Here is a 5,966-nt window from a genome sequence, read left to right as displayed (position 1 = left end):
CACGGCTGCCAGAATAATCCTCAGACTGTGGAAATCTCCAATCGCTCCGAATGTTAGGAGCTGGTTGGAATTAATGCTGGAAATAGTGTCATATGAACAAATGCTGGCCAAACTAAATGATGACATGGAGAACTTCAAGAAATCCTGGAACTGTTTCCTCTCCTGCAACATTGGGACAAGTAAACTTCTATGATGACCAGTTGTTTTAAAAAATACTGCTGAGTGACTACATCTGTTTACTATATTTGTTTCTGCCAAAATCGAGGATATTTAATCTTTTGTGAAACTTTTATTGATTTGATATGCACTGACCTGTTTTTTTTTTTTTTTTTTTCTTCTGTTTTGTTTTATTTGTATTTGTGATTTTTGTTTTATGAGGGTGTGGGGAGGGTTGGGAAGGTTGTAAACATGTTCTGAAATAACAATAAAAACTTTAATAACAAAAAAAAAAAAAAAAACCCAAAAAGATCCACCAAAAACCAGCCAGGACTGTTGAAGACGAGCTCCAAAGGTCACCTAGACTCATTACCTGCTTCCAGACATTTCTACATGTGTGTGCTTGTGGAATCATAACGACTGGAGTTCCTCTTACAAGACAAAAACCCTTCAGACACAGAAGACTGAGGACGAGTATATATGGTTACACATCAGCAGAAGAGTGAAGACGAATGTCTGAGTGAAAATACAGACAGGTATATATCATATTCTAATGCAACCTGATGTTCATGTCAACCTAAAGTCAAACACGGTCATATTTCACCCCCTCCTGTCTGTAAACATCTTCAGAGCCATTAACGGGGATCTGAGGCGGACCCGGATCCGATTCAGCTGTTCGGGCTGAGCTCCTGTGTAAACTCCGGCTCAGATGGCAGAGAGAGCGATGAGGCGGATGGGCCTGAAAGCCTGCTTCCAACGTTTAGGATTACCCGCAGGCACTTCCTGTCGCAGAGTTAAACAAACCGGACCTCCTAGGGTGACACACTTCACACGAAGCTGCAGACTCGTCACACCTGATCAGAACCCGGGCTTCCAAAATGTAAAGAGAACAAATCATGTTATCTGAGTCAGATCTGAAGTTTCTCAGAGTTAAACCAACTAAGAACATTTGTTTAATTCGTCTGTAATTGGGATTTTCTGTTTTTGCCACAGCCTGACAGGAATTTGTGAAAATAAACATCAAATTGGGTTTCTTCACTAAGGAATTACAGCAGATTGCATAAGTATTCACCCCCTTCAGGATTGTCTCCTGTTTCCGTCTCACAACCTGACATCTAAAAGGAACTCGTTGGAAGTCGTGTCTTCATTTATACAACATGGTTCCCGCTTTAAAGATGCAAAACATGTCTCACTGTGAAACAGACAGAACAGAAACTCTCAACCGTGCATAACTATTCACCCCCCTGAGCCACTGTTCGCATCAGTTGTCTTCAAGTTCGTCTTCATGACCTTCGTACATCTGGACCACTGGTGTCCAGTCCTGGTCCTGGACCATTCTGCAGGTTTTAGATGTTCCTCTGCTCTTCGGGTTCTCCTGTTAATCAATCAGTCATTCAAATCAGGTGTTAAAAGCAGAGAAACGTCTCGGCCATGCAGGACAGTGGTCCTCCAGGACCAGGGTTGGACACCACTGGTCTGAACGCAGGAGTTTTTGTCCATCCTGACGATTTCTTTCCAAGCCGAGTGATTCTGAACAGCAATCTTTAAATCAAATCAGAGATTCTCAGTTGGTCTTTATTCTGGATCCACTCCAGGACCTTTAACAAGTCCTCCTTGAACCGGTGGAGGGTTGCGTCAGCCGCGTGTCCAGGATCGTTGTCCTGGGATCGTCCAGGATCGATGTCCTGGGATCGTCCAGGATCGATGTCCTGGGATCGTCCAGGATCGATGTCCTGGGATGGTCAAGGATCGTCGTCCTGGGATGGTCCAGGATCGTCGTCCTGGGATCGTCCAGGATCGTTGTCCTGGGATCGTCCAGGATCGATGTCCTCCTGGGAGGTGGACCTCTGTCCCAGCCTCAAATCTCCAACAGCTTTCAAGAATTCCTCTATAGTTTCCATCTTTCCTTCAGCTCTGACCAGTTTCCCAGTCCCTGCTGATGGAAAACCTGCCCACAGCATGACGCCGCCACCACCGTGCTTCACTGTAGGGATGGTGTTCTCAGCATGATGAGACGTGTTGGGTTTAAACCAAATATGGTGTCGCCTTCAGTGAGAAAAAAGTTCAATTTCAGTCTCATCTGACCACAGAACCTTTTCAATGTTTTAGTTTTTTAAAGTTTTGTAAAGTAATGTCTTTATGTTGACCACTCCTCCATGAACCGATAATCCCATCTCTGCAGAAGACCTCCAAGGTTATCTTTGTCTTCTTAGTTACTTTTCTGATTAATGTCCTCCTTCATCAGGCTGAGAGTCTTGGTGGATAATCCAAAGAAAGATTATTCCACTCGAGTCATTCTTTCCACACTTTGTCTCTGACCTCTGCAGAGAGTTCCTTGATCTTCATGATGTCTCCTGCTTCGTGGAAGACCTTACTCATTAAAGTTGTTGAGCTGGTGTTCATCCTGGAGGCTATTAGAAGAAGCATTTATACATAAGGAGATAATTTGACACTTAAATCAGCTCCACCTGTGAGGAATCTAATTATGGGCTTCAGAGCCAAGGGGGTGAATACATTTGCATGCACCATTTTTTCAGTTTTAGATTTGTTAAATTTATTCAAAACAAGGTTTTTCACCCTATATACCTTCATTAATCTGGAGTTTTTTGGTGTAGAACCATCACTTACAATGAAAATGAAAATCTATTTATATTCCAGGTTTTCAGGCAACAAAATGGAGAAAATTCCAAAGGGGGGTGAATATTTTCGCAACACGCTGTAGGTGGCTTCAGTTCCAGTAAGCTTAGGTCTGGATTGGCTTTCTGGTTTACCTTCAGACGTGCGCGCACACGAGTTAAACCAACGGGACACCACCCATCGTGTTTGGATTGAACTCCGATATCTCCGACTGGTTCCCTTATTTTTAGACGGGACGATGTCCAACAAATAGTTTTCCTTTTTTTTTCAGACCTCCTCCGTCTCGAGACACCAACACAAAGCGGGATCGGCCACAGCGTCCAAAAAGAAGATAAGAAAACAAACATGTCCTTCTCCCCGTGCTGCCAAACGTCAAGTCATCCGAACGCAGCGAACCGTGTTTACTCTGCGCTGTGGTTGAGATTCTCAAATTAGCCGGTCAGTCGGATCCAAGAGGGGTTGTCAGAAGGATTCCCGTAACTGAAGCAATTTGGGTCTATTTTAAACAAAAAAACACTATCAAACATTCCTCAAATAACCATGACTCTTGACATTCCTTCCGCCTTTTTTTGCTTCGCTCTGTGCCTCTCAACTTTCTGTTTAAATGTGTACGAATTTACCCAACGATTATTCACCCAACAGTCTAGTTTCATGTCATCCAAATATCTACAGGGTCTCTGTTTCTTATTTACAATTACGCTGCCGCAGATTACAGTTCGAGTCCAGTATTTATGTGGAACATGCTCCGAGAGAGAAATAAAATCACTTTTGTAGTCCAAGCCTATGAATTTTATACGTGGAAAAGGAGTTTGCTTTTATTTAGGTTACCGATGTGGGTTTGTTTATTTATCTTGAGCTATTAGATTCATTCCCACAACATTTTGTTCAGAAGTTCTCGGTGTCCAAATGCTGAGTCATACCATCTGTTCCTGTCCTGAAACATCCAGTAGCACCAACACTACGCTGACATTTGTGACGAGTCAACCTAATTCAGACCATTTATCATTCAGAAACTCTTTTTTGAAGTTGGTAAAACATCTCATGAACCGCAGGACGTATTTTAATGTACTTGGGATGAACTGCAACTGATTTCTGTAGAGGATTTGATTTAATATGGCTGCCACAGCTGATCAACCCTGGCAAACACTCAAACACTCTCACATTTTACAGATTCTGAGCTAAAGTTTCATGTGGTAGTAGCTGAGAATAATCCCCAACTTCTCCTCCAAGCGCTAACAGATTATTTTTGACAATATGCGTTCTTTCAATGAATGCTAGTTTAATTATATGAAGCTCTGCAGTCGTTATCATTAGAGAATGTTTTTAGTCTGGATTTAAAGCTCTTCACATTCAACAAACTGCATTTGTTGCTGCAGATAAAAGATAAATTTTAGTTCCTGGAATTATGGAATTATTTTTAATACCATCAGCCACAGCATCTTCCTGCATTGTTTACAGTTCATCCACCCATCCACCCATCCATCTTCTTGATGCGTGTCCTGGGTCTCCCTCTGGGCCTCCTCCCGGTGGGACGTCACCAGGGAGGCGTCCAGGAGGCGTCCTCACCAGATGCCAGAGCCACCTCAGCTGGCTCCTCTCAACGTGGAGGAGCAGCGGCTCTACTCTGAGTCCCTCCCTGATGACCGAGCTTCTCACCCGATCTCTAAGGAAAAGCCCAGACACCCTGCGGAGGAAACTCATTTCAGCAGCTTGTATTCGCGATCTCGTTCTTTCGGTCACTACCCAAAGCTCGTGACCATAGATGAGGGTAGGAACGTAGATCAACCGGTAAATCGAGACTGTTTACAGTTCTAGGTTGAAATTAATATCTAGCCTTTTAAGAAAAACAGGACCTTTGCCATCACTCCTAATTGTCTCAGTTAAACACTGGTGTACCACAGGGATGAGTCATCGGTCCCTTTTATTCTTCATTTCCAAGTTCTCCCTGAGCCAGTTCACGTGAAGTGTTATTCTATGCAGATGACTCTCAGCTGTTCCTGATGATAAAACCCGCAGATCTCAGGAGCCTGACTAATATCACAGCTTGTCTTTGTAATTTATAGCCTTGTGTAAAAGGCTTTGTGTCAGACCTGGTCGTGTTTGGGTTTTCCCTGCTAGTTTTGGACAGATTTTTGAGTTCTGGATCTTCAAGGCCCATTTGAGATTGTGGCCTGTCTCTAATGGGGACTCCCTGTTCTGTTGTTCCTCCAAAGTTAAGTTTCTTATCTGACCCAGAGGTATCTGAGCAAACACTAGGTTGTGCAGATGTAAACCCCTATAGCACGCGTATATTTGGATTATAAACACATTTGTTTTCTTTATTTCTTATTCTGAGATTTATGAGTCACTAATGTCTGTTTTACCCCCCCCCTAAAATGTCTCTCTCTTTTCTTTTCCCCCTCTTTTGCTCTCTGCACCTTCAATCATCTTTGAGTTTCAGGGGTTTGGATCCTTACTAAGCAGTTTTCCGTATCCCATGTGAGTGTGGGTGTATTTTAGACGTCCAAACCTCTCAGAAGGTGATGACAAGAACTCCAAACTTGGGGCTTTTCTTTCACACCAAAATTTGTATCTTTTACTTTTATTACTCAGTCTTTTTCTTTCGGTCTCTCCTGCCAAGTTTTTTTTTCAGCTTGATTTATTATTCTGTTTAAATAAAAAGTTTATTTATGGTACACATATCTAAAATATCTAAAACTCCACAAAGAAATATGTCCCGTCATGTGGGGAATCATCAGGACAAAAGGGGCTTATTATAGGGAAGCTTTAAAGTGTTTCTTGGCTACTTCTTATTGATGGTATTTTTATTTTATTTTGGTGGCTTTCTGCCCATTTGCCAAGTTATGTTGAGGGTAAACTTCAAATAGACTGTTGTTTTGTAGAAATACTTTTCATTCTCATTCTCATTCTCATTCTCAACCTTTTTTAATTACAACCAACCACCTCTAGCTTCACTTTGATTGTCTTCATTGATCCCAGCTTTGGGAAGAGAACAAAATCTACTTAAACTATTTGGTTTGTGATCAAAAAGCTGCAAGAGCTGCACACAGATTTCCATCCCATGGGTCTCCAAGTTGGAGACAAAGAGATAATGAGCCATTAAGTACTGTAAATGATCCACTTTTCCAGAACCTTCTGTCTGACCACAGAAAACAGAGCGTAGAGATTCACAC

The sequence above is a fragment of the Kryptolebias marmoratus genome, linkage group LG7, assembly GCF_001649575.2.
Source record: "Kryptolebias marmoratus isolate JLee-2015 linkage group LG7, ASM164957v2, whole genome shotgun sequence".
NCBI classification, from domain to species: Eukaryota; Metazoa; Chordata; class Actinopteri; order Cyprinodontiformes; family Rivulidae; genus Kryptolebias; species Kryptolebias marmoratus.
Note: the sequence above shows the minus strand (reverse complement) of the source record.